This window comes from Microplitis demolitor, chromosome 2 (genome assembly GCF_026212275.2).
Source record: "Microplitis demolitor isolate Queensland-Clemson2020A chromosome 2, iyMicDemo2.1a, whole genome shotgun sequence".
Lineage (NCBI taxonomy): Eukaryota > Metazoa > Arthropoda > Insecta > Hymenoptera > Braconidae > Microplitis > Microplitis demolitor.
This window is the reverse complement of record NC_068546.1, coordinates 2,564,638-2,580,403: the sequence shown is the minus strand read 5'-3', so window position 1 is coordinate 2,580,403 and position 15,766 is coordinate 2,564,638.

The window sequence follows — 15,766 nt, the reverse complement described above, 5'->3', positions numbered from 1 at the left end:
AAGGTATGTGTGATTTTTGATAACCATGTACCGACCGACTTGATAACTGTCGTGACCGACTTTATCGACTGACTATAATAAAAAATATATAAATATACTAAACTAAACTAAACTAAAATAAAATTAATTATTAAATAACGATAATAATAAATAATAAATATAACACTAAAATAACATAACACTATTACGCGCAAAAAATATTAAAATTGTACACATTTGATAATTAGTTGATAATTATGTGCTTGGCGTGGCACATTTTTAATAATAATTTATTACTCATAAGTCATATAAATAAATTATTAGCTTAAGATGAACAAAATATTACAGTTATATATATCTATAAATATATATATATATATATATATATATATATATATATATATATATATATATATATATATATATATATATATATATATATATATTAAGCGTACATAATTTACACTGAACACAAACACGCTGATAACGCGCAAGTGACTTTTTTTTTCGTCTCGTAAAATTTCATGAGAGTTAAAAAAAATTTAATTATAAATAAAATGCTATATAAATAAATACTATATATATATATAAATATTATAAATAAATAAAGTATAGGTTTATTAAGTTTAGGATACTAGTGTGAATTTGGGGTTCATAATTATTCGTGCAATTTTTTATTTCTGATTATAAATAAATAATTAATTGATTATTAATTAATCGAGTGGAAGTGCGTGAGATTTGCACGGGTACTTATGGACGTGACTGAATGTTTTAAATAAATTTATGGATGGAAGTATGATTGATATATATAAATATATATATATTTTAGACTGTTTCAAAAAAAAGTATTCTTTTGTGCTTTCGTATGGAAAAATTTTTAGGCGTTGACGTGGAAAATTTGTCTGTTCTGCAAATGGAATAGAAAAATGGCGGATCTTTAATTCAAATTTAAGTAGAAATTTTTTCTGGTTTTTCGCGGGAATTTTTTTGAAAATAAAAAAAGACATGAAATATTTTTGTAAAGAATTTTGCTGAAAATTTTGGGAGACTCGAGTCAGTAAATTTGATTGTTTGAAAAATATGGTGGATTAAAAGTCAAATTTGAGGTTAATTACTGTCTGAAATTAAAGAATATGAACAGTTTTTTTTATAAGATGTAATGAGTCATTAGTAAATATCTGCACGGAAAAAAATTTTGAGTCAAGAAAATATTTTTTAAGACAAACGTTTTCAAAAACGGTCAAGGTTTTGAGCCAAGAAAATTCGTCTTGCTCAGAAATTTCTACTTCATTGAAGAAAATTGAGGTTAGAAATAATATTTTTTTGAATCAAAAATATTTACTTTCAGACAATTTTTTTTCTGTGTGGGTATAAAAAAAAGTCATGAATTATTCAAAAATTTTTAAAATAATTGGAAAATTTAATTGAATTTATATACAACAAGTAACTTAACCTTCAAAGATTACATGGGATCTGCAGGACCCCAGCGTTTTTGATTGGTTACAAAAATTAGACTAGTCAATATTCGTACTAAAAATTTAATAGATATTATTTAGATAGATATTATTTTATTATAAATTTTGATAAAAAAAAAAAAAAATATGGAAAAAATAACTTTTACATTAAAAAAGCTACAACTTAGGTAATTTAAAATATTTTCCACTAAATCTTGTGGCAAATTGTTAGAAAACAAATATATTCTGATGTGTGATCGATAAAAAAATTATTTTTCCAAAAAGTATATGAATTCTAATAAACAAAGTTCAAAATTTTCCATCGAAAATATAAAATTTATCGAAAAAAAAATGTGATTGGTTTTTTGCAAATATCTCTGTAAATATTGAGTTATTCAAAAAATTGCAGATAAACATTTTTGTAGGGCTTTAAAGTCTCTAAAAAAAAGTTATCTAATATTTTTTTGGAAAACTGAATATTTATTGAGATATTTTGGGTTTAAAATTCAAAGAAATAAAATCTAGAAAGATAGAATTTAAAATCGTTTGGGGTCTTTGGACCCATGTGATCTTCGAAAGTTAGAATAACGAAATTTTTTCAAATTTTTGAAAAGTTATTAATTCCAGGCATTTTTAATGGCAATTAGTTTTTTAAAAATTCAAATTTTCCAATTCTATGAAAAGTAATCACTAGTTGAAAATCAATTTGACTTTAAATCGTTATAATTTTTGCGCGTTTAAATTTTTGAACCTTTAAAAAGTTTTTGACTCCAGAAATTTTCAATGTCAATTACTTTTTTAAAATTTTAAATTTTCCACATCTGTGAAAATTAATTTTTAAAAAGAAATTGATAGTTAAAAATAAATTCGAGTTTTGAGTCGCTGTAACTTTTAAGCGATTAAATTTTGAGACTTGGGTTTTCTAAACAAAGTGACAGAGAATAAAATTCTCTACAAAAATATATATAACACCCATTTTTTTTCTTCTCAAAAAAATCTCCTGTCAGAAAATAAGATAAAAAAATCAATTAAAATTCTTCGAAAATTTAAATTTTAAATTTGCCGCTTCTTTATTTAAACTGCAAAATTAAACTAATAATTTTCTATGCCGACAAAATTTTTTCCATACGGAAACAAAAAAGAATTTTTTTTTTTAAACAGTAATATATATGTATATTCATGTATATATATATATATATAAATATATGTATGTATAAATATGTATATTAGAGTCCTGATGTGTGGTTGAGGTAATCTGAGGTCCTGTGATCGTTAATAAGCGAAATATTTTTTTATTTTTCGAACAACGTAACATTTGCGTCGGTTTCGAATAATCTTTTATTAAAAAAGTAAATTAACAATTTGAAATATAAAAAAAAGAAATAAATAATAAATAAATAATAAATGTAATGTAAAATAAAGGATTTAAAATCGTTACGTTCTCGCAATATTAAAAGAAAATTATTAAAATAATTAAATGGGAACTTTAAATAATTTAAAATGGGGATGGGAGAGATTTATTGTTCTGATAATATATTCAAATAATTATTATTATTATTATTATTATTATTATTATGATTATTATTATTATTATTACTAATATTATTATTGTTTTTAAAAATTAAATTTTTACCACCAATTGGCTTTGAACAATTGAATTGTTTTTATTTATTATTATTATTTTTCTAAACATTTTTTCACTCGATAAATTCGGATGTGTCAATTTAAACGTGGCTTAGTGAGATTTTAAATAAAATAATTAACGAAAACGTAACAGACAATATCTATGTTTGATTTTTTAAAAATTAAATTTAAATTAAAAATTAATGGGATTTATCGCAGACTGAAGAATAAGGAATGAATGGAAGCGTGTCGAATTTCGTTCTGCCCAAAATTTATGAAAAAATAAAATTTATTATTTTAAATTCCTTCAACCCGTTCCTAAGTCTTTGAAAAAAAAAAATGTATATTTTATTATTTTAGTTTCCGTCTGGGCCAGAATTAAAGTAATTTTTTTTGTTTTAAATTCAAATAATATTAAAGATTATTGAAAAGAGAGATAGAGACTTAAATAAGAATTTAAAAAACAAAATTATTTATTTTTTTTCGTTCCTCGGATGTTTTCCAATCGCGTAGCCTTACTGATTAATAAAAATTACGGATTTGAATTAATTAAAGATTTATAGGAAATGCGACAATTGGGAATTTAAATGATTAAATAATTAATAATGATAATGATTATTAATAAATAACATCTTTAATACATATGAGAACACCTAAGGCTGCTCACTATCCGAATGAGATATATATTTGTGTATAAATATATACATATAAATATGAAATGTCAAGGATTCATCGTAAAAGCTACAGTTTGCGTTTGGATCACTTATTTTGATACTTTTTTTTTTTTAATATGAACCAAATTAAATTATTTCATAATTTTTATTTATAGGAAATTTTTCATTAAATTGAAAAATTCAAATTTTGTAACCAGTTCAAACCTCGAGTAAAATATTTTTGAGATTTTTTTTTTTTTTCAAAAGCTCAAAATAAAAAATTAATAAATTTTTTTTTTATTTTTTAAAAATATATTTCTGACATAAAGTAAAAATTAATTAATTTTACGGTTCAAAAATTAGCAGACAATTAATAATTTTCGGATTTTTTTTCAACGATTTAATTTACAAAAAAAAAAAAAATTAAAAAAATTTACATGTAGAAAATTAAAAAAACTACAAGTGCAATTTTTTCAAATATTTTTTTTTTTCGTAACTTATCGTTTATAAAAAAATCAAAAAATTATTAGACGTCAATTTTACTATCATTTAATTTCTCATTATTATTAAATTTAATTACCAATTTAAAAAAATAAAAAAAAAAGTTTCAAAATAAAAAAGTGATCCAGCAAAAAAAAATAAAATCTCCAAAAATTATCTTCCCAAAAATTTTTTAGTTACAGATTGTATTCCATTTTAATTTAAACTCATGTACTGTAAATACACCTCAGAATAAACCGCAGAACGATCAGTTTGTACGAGTAAATAATTGCATAAACTACTTCGCATCATAATTAACAGAAAAAAAAAAGTTAAACAGTTATTACAATAAATAATAATACATAGGGTTAGTTTGTCAGTGTAAATACCTAAAGCGTTTGAATGAGTGCATACCCTCATTCACGTAACCAACAAAATAAATACCTTTTTTCATGGATAATAATAATTAATAATAAATAATTCGAGCTTTTTTATGTTCGTCATTATCGGCGTACATAAACGTACCGACCGACATTTCCTATTTATTTATTCGGACTTACACATCTTAACAAAATACACACGCACACTTTTAAGTAATTTATTAATAAAGTAAATCAATAAAATAAAATCAACATCAAATAAACAATTAAAACAAACAAAAACAAAAAATTACGGCATTGCGATGGATTGTACAGTTAAATAGGATAGATGTAAGCCTTTTTAAACCAACAACACACACTTTTACACACAATTTTAAATGAAAATTCAACAAACAGATGCACAATGGCACGACTGGCCTTTTTTTTATTTTTAAATCGGATAGGGACCAATTTATTATTTTATTTTATTTTCCTTTTATTTTTTTTTTTTCCTTAAATCCCTTCCAACGAAATTCTTGCTACCATTGACAAAAAAAAAATAATAATAAAAATCGCACTAAAAAAAAATATCAAAATTTAAAAATCAATGAAAAAATTATTTTGTTAATTTTTCGGGACTTTATTTGGATGAATGGTTTTAAGCAATAAACAAAAAGTGTGTGAATTTGGATGCGCGTGTGGAAGGGAAAAAAAAATAAAAAACATATTAGATTTATTGAAAAAATAAAAAAAAAGCTAATAAAAAATTTTTCACAAAAAATTTATTTTTCTAGAAAAAACAAAAACAAACAAAACAAAACAAATCACTTGAAATAAATTTAAAAATAAAAACAATTAAATAAAAAAAAAAATAAATTAAATTTGAACGGTCCCTAAACATCATTTTTAAAAATCACAGACAATCGTGTTAACAAAAAAAGACGTTTTTTAAAAAAAAAAGTATAATAATAACACCGTACAGCACGCCGTTAATTTGTTGTCACACACATTTAAAAGCCATGGAACGAATGACAGACCTAACAAAGTTTGCCCGGTGCATCCTGCCGTGCGCCGAGGGTCGATTTTCTGGACTCCCGACTTGACAAAAAAAATATAAAAATTCAAAAAAAAAAATAACAAAAAAAATATAAAAATAAAAAAACACTGACGTGATCCAGAAATTATGAATCCCTCGTGGCGCCGACGCGTGCCCGCGATGTATTATAAAAAAAAACTTAAGTAAAAGTTAATTGAAAAATTAAAAATAAACAAAAAAACACACAGGTACAATAGCTCGTAGTGTATGTTCTGTAATCGAAAGAAATAAAAAATTTTTTTATCAGCCAAGCTGGTAAAGAAAACCAAAAAAAATATAAAAAATAATAAAATATAAAAAATAATTTACAAATATATTGATTTACATATGCCCGTACTCATAAGGGGGTTAATTGAGCGGTAATTCAAATTATCAGGACTAAAAAAATCGTCGACTAAATCTAGTTGGATTTCTAGATTTAACGCAGTGTGAGATTTTGACAAAATTTTGATACAAATAATGAAAATTTATTTGGATCAAAATGTTGTACTTTTGTATTTACGATTTTAAAAAAATCAAAATATTGTAAAAATCTAAATACAAATAATTTTTAAGTACAGAGATATCTAAAGCAGCTTTTAATTTAGATATCTGTCCTGAATGATAACAACACCATAAAAAAAAAACTGCTAAATAAACCCCATACCATAATCTTAATCTCTTCATGTAAATTTGCTAAATGTTTATAAAATAAAAAAATATTTAAAAAATATGCCATAGCCCGGATGCGCTGGTGTATACTCCCAGCGCATACACATTCACAAATACGACTCGATCATGAACTATTGATAAATAATTTAAAAAATAAATCCGCGAAATAAGTTGTAATGACGCGGTAAGATTGGTCAGACACCAATACAACAAATAAAATGAAATAATTTAAAACAAAATAAATAAAAATAATAAAATATATACAAATACAGACATCTTGTGCGACTATAATCCATAGATGAATTTTTAAAAAAAAATACAGGAAGACACAGTTAATAAATAATCCACTTATCTTTGTTGCCCACTTAGATAATGGATTACAATAAGCCCTGGTTCTCGGAACGCGCTCTCCCGTGCGCGTTCGGAAACACACTTCTCATACACGGGGCCATATTTGTTTAAAGCTAACCTACAAACAATATATGGCCTTACAATAATTACACACACCAACACGTCATTACACTTTATTTAAAATAATAATTAAATACTTAAATGATAAAACAAACAAACAATAAAATACTTAAACAATTACACATTACACTTGATAAATAAATACACTACGGATATGTAAAGCCAATTGTTTTTGTAAATTTGCGAAAAAAATAATAAAAATCCTTTCGACAAAATTACGGAAACACAAATAACTAAATTTCCTTTATTTTTATTTTTACGGCTTTTTTAAATTTCGGTCCGCGTTTCGCGAAGTGTTTATACAAAAAAAATAAACAAAAAAAAATTAATTAAAAAAAAAAAAATGTAACGTTTAGTTGAGGATTTATCGGAAAATTCGCGGCCTTTGGCATACGTTTGGATGCAGGTACCGAGGACATTGGAAACAATGCCGACTCGATAGGTAACCATGCGCTCGTTTAAACAAACGGATAAATAATAATAAATACAATCCAAATGTGACTATATATATTAACCCGGATATGACTTATCAGACAAAAAAACATTTTATTTATAAAATGTTGTTTTTGTCAAACACGGACTTATGAGCAACGGCTTAGAGAGCCATTGTTTTAGGCACAAACAATTTATTAAATTGAATAAAAAAATTAAAATGATAATGATGATTAAAAAAAAATAAAATAAAATAATAATGAACAATATTTATTTGTTTTTAAACGGGTTTTAATTTTTTAATGAAATAATCTTACTATCAGAATATGCGGATATACAAAAAGAGGGGTTCCTTGGATTATTCAAAATGATCTGAGTGCAAAAAAATTATAATCAATGGCAAAAAAAAAAATCGGAAAAATTGACTTTAAAATGTAAAATTTTTTTGTATACCGTGTGTTCTAATGAACCGTAAGTGCGCAGCATGAAAACCGACAGTCTATAGCAGTGCGAGCCGCTCGTCAGTTAAACATTGTTTTCACATGTTTAATACACTGTACGAGCCTCCGTGATTAAAACCGGAATAAGTTGTTTACAAATGTCCACTATATAATCGAAGAATCATAGTTGTTAAGGCGATCAATTCATATGCGTTACAAAAAAAAAAAAAAAAAAAAAATTGGTTAATGCATCGTTCACAAACAATGTACTATTGTATTAATTGGAAACAATGATACGTTAAAGTTATAACGATTAACATATGAATCGATCGCATGGCTTTAAGATAACGCGGCGATTATTGTTTGACAATCGACAATATTAAGATTGTTTTAAACAATTAAAATATTTAAGATTGTTTGATAATAATTGTTGTATTGTCTAAGGTCAAAGTAATGTTTTTTTTCGAAATATTCTCCGAGCTTTTGTTGACGGGAATATGTTTAAATCCCTACCCATTGTCTTACGCATGCGTATCCGAGGATTGCCGTCTCAAACAAAGAAACAATTGGATCTATTGTTTGTTTTAGAAAAACTAAAATAATCGTAATTGCGATGAAAAATGAAATATAGTTTGCAATTGGTAGTTAATATTGAAAATTAAACAATTTAGTAAAACAATCATATGATTGTGGGTTAACAGTAATATTGTTCGTAAACAATGCCACTGAGTGATTGCCTTCGTCAGGGTTATACTTTATAGTTAAATTTTTTAGTTACAGTGAAATATTAACTCAGATTTATCTCAAATATAACTCAATACCAATTTATTAATTATTAATTAACAATAACAATAAACAATAGTAGAATTCATAAACAATAAACAATAGTAGGAAACAAGTTATTTAACAGGATATTACGCATTTAAACATTTAATGTAAGGATATAAACAATCAGATTTTAAATAAACAATTAATTAAACAATTTCTTTAAAAAAAATTTTTTTTTTTTTTTTTTCAAATTTTGAGTTGAAAATTTTTAATTATTTTTTTTTTACGTTAAAAAAAATTTTGTCTTCCATTATTTGTATCAATTGTTTGTCATTTACGTGTTAAAAACAAAAATTAAGTTTATATTTGAAAATTAAAGAAAATGATGTATTAAGTGTTTAGTAGGTTTAGCATTGACAATTAATGCAATTGTATAATCAATTTAAAAAGTAATAGATGATGATTAGAATGATGATAATTGAAAAAACTAGAGCATGTCATATTTAGATGCTCGAAAAAAAAAAATAAGTCTTTAAAAGTAATTAAAAATTTGACATTTAATCCTTACATAATTAATGCATATATATATTATATATATAATTATTAATAAACAAAAATAAATAAATAAATAATTAATTAATTAAAAATGTTATCCGGATACAATAGATAATAAGTAAACAGGTTAAAAGAATACGATTTTCATCGTGTTTTTTAATTCTCTAATCGCGAAGGCATTCACTAGGGGATTTAAATAATCGGAACTCGGATACGAATCTTAAGACGCCTTTGACGCTCGATTCATTTATGTCGAGTTAAAAATTGATGGATAAAAAAAAATGAAATGAGTAAGTAACTGCTGTTTAAATTTTCCCGCGATTGCTCCAACTGGCGCGACATGATTGATCGAGCGTTAGAGGGTTTCCCGTAATAAAAAAAAGAGAAAGAATTTTTAAATTAATAGTATCCGAGTAAAATCTTTTTAGTTACAATTAACTTATGGCATTTTAATTTTACACATACAAACTTCCCTTTCACAAAATATCCACCCGACATTTTTCCAATGGTGAAATAAAAATAATAATTAAAAAAATTTTAAATAACAAATAAATTGATGAATTATTTAAATTGATGATAATTAATCAGTAATTACATAATTATTTAAAATAAAAATATTTAAAAAAATAATCAAAGCTCAAGGAAGTCCCCGTAATAAATGTTTCACATACACGTTGTTCATGTTCGTTCGCGATATTGTAATTTTTTTAATTGTTTTTTGTTGTGAGCTTTTTTTTATTTTTAATTATCTGTCTTTTTTCATTATTTTGCATAATTATTTTTTTTTCATATAATTTAAAAAAAAAAATGTCAGTTATTTTTTCTGTCAGGAAAAATTAATTTTTAAATAATTTTTAAATTAAAATTTTAATTTGAATTAAAAAAAAAAAAATTTGACAGATAATTAAAAATAATAAAAACTCAAAAAATAAAAAAATGCGAACGTTAAGTTTCTGATTTTTAAATTTTTACGTACAGTTATTTATCTTAAAACACAGCGCAGGTTATAGTTAATTTGAAAAATCATATTTTTAATTATTTAATGTGTTTTCTAATTAATAAAAAAAAAATAAATAGAAACACATTAAATAATAAAAAAAAATATGATCGTTAATGGTATTGATTAAGTTTGATCGAAGTCCCCTTTTGGGCAAAAATACACCGACGCACTAAATCTTACAAACTTTTTTTTTTTTTTTTACAAAATTGACTAAAAAATAAAAAATTCGAATCTAGTCAAAAAGTACAAATTGGTAATAAATTTAGAACTTAAAAAAAAAAAAAAACAAAAAAAAAAGTTTGTAGGACAAACTATCAGCGTTGACAAAAATGCCTCCTTTCGTTACGTCGTTCTCGAGCCGTTGAATTTTTATAAAAAAAAAATCGGCGATCGGACTCGACACTCGATCCTTGTAATGCAAAAAAAAAATCTAAATAAAGTTGAAGTAAAAGTGTGAAAATAAAAAAATTACATGACAATTACTTAAAAAATAAAAAAAAAATGTAGTGCGAATGAATTTTTGAAGCTTCGGTTATTATTTTGTGCGTTTTTTCGTCCCACGCTTCCCACTCGACACGCGTATGTCGTAATTACTTTTAAATAATAGTACGCGATTGATGAAAAAAAAAAAACAAAATTTTTGAAAAACATCCGAATTAAATAAATAAATAAAATTTATTTATTTTGAATTTTTGAAATATTAAATTCAATCCGTTACTATTACCGACGTCGCAGATTCGACCGCGTCGACCTACGATATACAATGATTATACTAATATTAAGACAATTGCAAGCGTATTTTTTAGATTAATTAATTAATTAATTAACTAAGCAGCCTTCTATCCGTTACTTTAATTGTTCGTAATTATTATTTCTTGTTTTCATTTTTTTGCTATTTTAACTTTACCGTTTATTATTATTATTAAATAATGTCATAGTTATGTTTAAATATATTAAAGGTTAATTATTAAAAAGTTAATGGTTACTAAAATGTGCAAAATGACTGACTTTAAGTTTTTATTTTAATTATAATTCTTAAATAATTAATTATTAAACGAGCAATTTTTTTAGATAATTAAACTCATTTTAATAAAATAAAAAAATTTCAAGTTTGCTTTTTTTTTATTTGAGTGAGCGAGTAGTTGAAGTTGAAGCTGGAGAAGAAGTCATTAATTAAGATTTTGAAAAAAATATTCAGTGTATTTTTTTAAAAATAATTTAGTTATTAATTGTGGAGAAATATTTTTAGAGATTATAATTATTTTAAACTTATTGGTTAATTTTTTAGAGTTTTTTAGTTTTGTACACGGGTAATTTTTTTTTCTGTTAAGAAATTTTTTGAAAATTAAAATTAATTCAAAACATAAGGGAGAGTAGGGCAAAATGGGCCCCTTAAGAAAACAGGGCTTATATGTAATATAAATGTAAGCTCATTTTACCCCACTTTCCCCAATAGAATAAATTAAAAAAAAATAATATTCAAAATTATGATTTGAAAAAAAAAAAAAAAAAAAAAAAAAAAAGGAATTGAAGCTCTGTTGACTTTCTTTGAATTTTGAAAATTAAATCCAAAATTTGATAATTTAATAAGAAATTAATGATAAGGAAATTCAAAATCATTAAAATATTCAAATTTAAAATTTTGACTTCTGTAGAGGTTGAAAAATTATTATTTAAATTTCAAAAATTTTTTTTTATAACAATTTTGAAATTATTTGAATTTTTTTTTTCAAATTTCGTGTTAAATTGACATTACACAGTTTATTATAATTATTTATTATAGAAATTTTTTATAAAATTTGAAATTTAGTTTTAGTAATTTTTTTCAAATTTTTTATTTCAAAATTAAAATTTATAAATTAATTACGCATATCAAAATAATTAAAATTTATTATTTTTCCAATAAATGACAAAATTTTTTTTGTCTAAAAAATTCATTAAATTAAAAAATAATTACGCCGTGTAGTAAAATTACTTAAAAAAAAATAAATAATAATTATATTTGCTATTAAAAATAAATTAATGAGATTATTGATGATTATAATAAATATCATCGAGTTGTTTGCTAGTCAGAATTAGTTGACAAAAAAAAAACAAAAATTTATAAAAAAGAAAACTAGTAATTAAATTCTTAAGAATAAAAAAAAAATTATTATTTTGATTAGGAAATTTTTTTTCTCAAAAATAGTTTAAAAAATTATAATTTTTAGTTTAAAAAAAAAGCATAATTTAAGACTCTCCTGCCAATACTACAACTACTAATTAACAATAAAATAAACTGTCATAAATAAAAATAATAATTATTATTTAAAAATTTATCATTAAGTTTTTATTGAATAAAATTATTAATTGTTAGTTAATTAATTAATTATTAATATTAGAATTATTGTTATTGCTATTATTATTAATTAATAATTAGATAACTTTTATTATCTATAAAATCCCCGTGTTGTATTTTTTTAATGTTTGCGTGTATTTTTATAACCGAATGTGATAAATTTAGTTACGTGTGTTAAAATTATTTTTTAAAAGAAATGGAGGCAAATTTTTTTACTTATCAGTTAAAAAAAAAAAACTTTTTTTTGATTTCACTAAAAGTTCACAACCCGGTTTCGAACTCGGGACTATGTGTTCCTAATAAAAAATTCGGTTCTATTTTATTTTTTATAAAAATCTATAAAATACGCTGATAATTGTCGCAAAATTTCTAATGCATTTAAAAATAAATAAATAAATAAATTAATTAATTTAAAATTATTTAATTATACTACAACTTTTATTTTTTTTATCGGGTTTAAATCGCATTTTTTACATACATTTTGAACACAAAAAGACAAATACATTACATTGCACACTAATAAAAAAAAAAAAAAAAAAAATGAAAAGCAATTTTTTTTCCAAAAAAAAAAAAACGAAATAAAAAAATTTCGATAATAAAAAAAAAAAAAAAGTTTTAATGCGTTCCAATATACCCGATAAATGACTTTTATATTGACTAACAATTTAAGTTATAAATGCTAATATTGATTAGTTAATTAAGAAATATAATTAATTTTTATGGTTATTATTATTATTATAGTTATATTAGTTATAAAAGAAATTTTTTTGTAATAATTTTGTTTGTAAAGCATTTTTATTTAAAAGTAAAATTGTTATCAAGTGTTTCGAAAATCTCATTATACTTAAAAAAAAATTAATTAATTAGATAAATTAATTAATTAATTCATTCATTGAACTTGATGTAATTTAAAAAAAATGTGATTATTAAATAAAATGTGCAATTTCGAAACAATTGATTGCAGTTAAGAATTTTATTTATAAATTGTTCCATTTTTAATTGATAATTTAATAATGATTATTATAATTACTATTATTATTATTAGTTATTAAATTAATTGATTAATTTGTTTTAATGGATTAGCAATAATACGAAAAAAAATTAAATACTTAAAAGACAAGCATCACGATCCATTTATGGATACTGTAAGAAAATTTTGAAAAAAACGTGCAAAATTTAATTAAGATTTTTTTTTTAATCAAAAATTAGTTTTCAATTTTTTGTAATTTTAAGGCTTGTTTGTTGATAAAAATTTTTGTATTAGTATTTTTTCAAAAATATTTTGAATTGTATGTAGACATTTGAATTTCATGAAAAAAATTAGGAGCAAAATGTAATTTTGAAAATTTTATTCAAAATTTATTTTTGACAATATTTGGTTTTACTTTAAATTCAAATATCTCATAAATTATTGAACTGACGTAAAAATTTATAGAAACCTTTTTTGTAGAAAATTTAATTTCCTATCAAAAAGTTTTTTATGAAATATTGCGAAAATTTGATAGTTTAGACGGAATTTCAATTTAAAGTGAAGCAAAAAAAACTTTTGATTTTAAAATGAAAAAATTCAAATTTCAAATTTCGATAACTTGAAAATTATTGAGATTATATAAAAATTGATAAGGACCTTTCTGATAGGAAATTTAATTTCCTACAAAAAAGGTCATATACATTTTTTATGTAAATTCAATAGTTTGTACAGAATTTGAATTTAAAGTAAAAGAAAACAAAAAGGAATATTTCGAATTGATAATTTTTGAAAATGACTATGCAAAATAAAATTTTTGAAAATGCTCAAACAAATATTTATTATCTTTAAAAAGACAAGCCTTTAAATTACACATATAAAAAAAAACCACAAAAACAAAATATGGACAATTCGAAATTCGGACAAAACCGAAATTTTGAATTTTGTAAATAGGTACTCCCAAAAAATTAAAGCTTGACAAAAAGACAAGTTTAAAAATAATAAAAAACTAAAAACAAACATTGACGAGCGATGTTTAAAAACTCAATCATTTGGTAACTTGACAATGAATGAGTGAGTGAAAAAAATAAATATTTAAATACTAAAACAAAAAAAAGTTTTAAAAAATGAAAATAAAATTCCCAGCGATATTGCGTAGAATAATTGTAAATTAAACAACAAATTATAAGAACCGAGAATGTGACATTTTAAAACGAAAAATTTTAAATAAATTTAAAAATTACCGCCGTTGATAAATTCAATGTCGGCATTTTTTCCTCTAAATTAATACTTTCTACGTTAGAAATTAATGGTTATAAATATATGTAAATATTAAAATTAAATATATAAAAAAAACCATCTCGAAATGCATTTTTAAAAAAAATGTACATATTTGAATTAATTGGAAAAAATTTTGTAATTAAAATTAATTATTAAATATTATTAATAATAAATATTTAAAACACGAGCTTGCATTTCGAGGTTAGAAAATTTGTCGACATTTTGGAATTTTGTTAACCAATCAACGGCACTCTATTTAATTTTAAGACTAGGAACTAAAAGGAGTGTTTATTAATTAGTAATTTGTTGTAATAATGCGTGTGGTATGAATGGAAATAGAGGAAAAAAAAAGTTAATAATTCTGAGTGAGTGTTACAAAATTAAACTACCAAGTGGACTAGAATCGCAATCGATGGGCATTATTAGGGAGAAAAAAAATATTAAAGCGAATAAAATAAAAAATAAATTTCGGAGTCTTTTGACATAAATATTTAAAAATATATCCGAATAAAGAGCGTCCAATATTTAAAATAAATATAAATAAATAAAAAAAAATTGTACCTATTTTCATTTTATAAATTAATAAAAAAAAATATTTATGCGACGACCGAAAACGTTTTATTAATTAAATTAATTAATTAAAATATTTAATGATTATTAAAATAATTGTGGGTATTGTAAAGGAACAAAAATAATTAATTGAGGAGTTAAATTGTATCTATATACGGAAGTGATGATATTAATTGTATTCGAGTCGAGATTATTGTATAGTTAAGGCTTTAAATAAATAAGGATGGGAATAAAAAAAAATTGAATGAAAATTGAAAAAAAAATTTTGGAATGTTTAGGAAAAAAAAAAATTAATTATTAATGGTAATTATTATTAAAAAAAAAAAAAAAAAAACGGAAGAAAAAAAATTATTCCTTCCGGTGTAATCATTGTACATTGTATGTTGACAGGAGCGTTTCCTTATGAACCTTTTTCTCTAAAGAAATAAAACTAATAAAAAATAAATAAGTAAATAAATAAAAATTGAATCCCGATTTTGAGATTGTAGGAACAAAGGGTGAACAAGGATTAAAAATGACTAAAAATATGAAAATAATGATGAAAATAAAAATTATCGGTGAAATTTTGTGAAGAAATCGTAAGATAGTTTAAAAGAAATAAAATGATAAAATTAATATTTAAAACAACACAAATGGAAAATGATGTCTT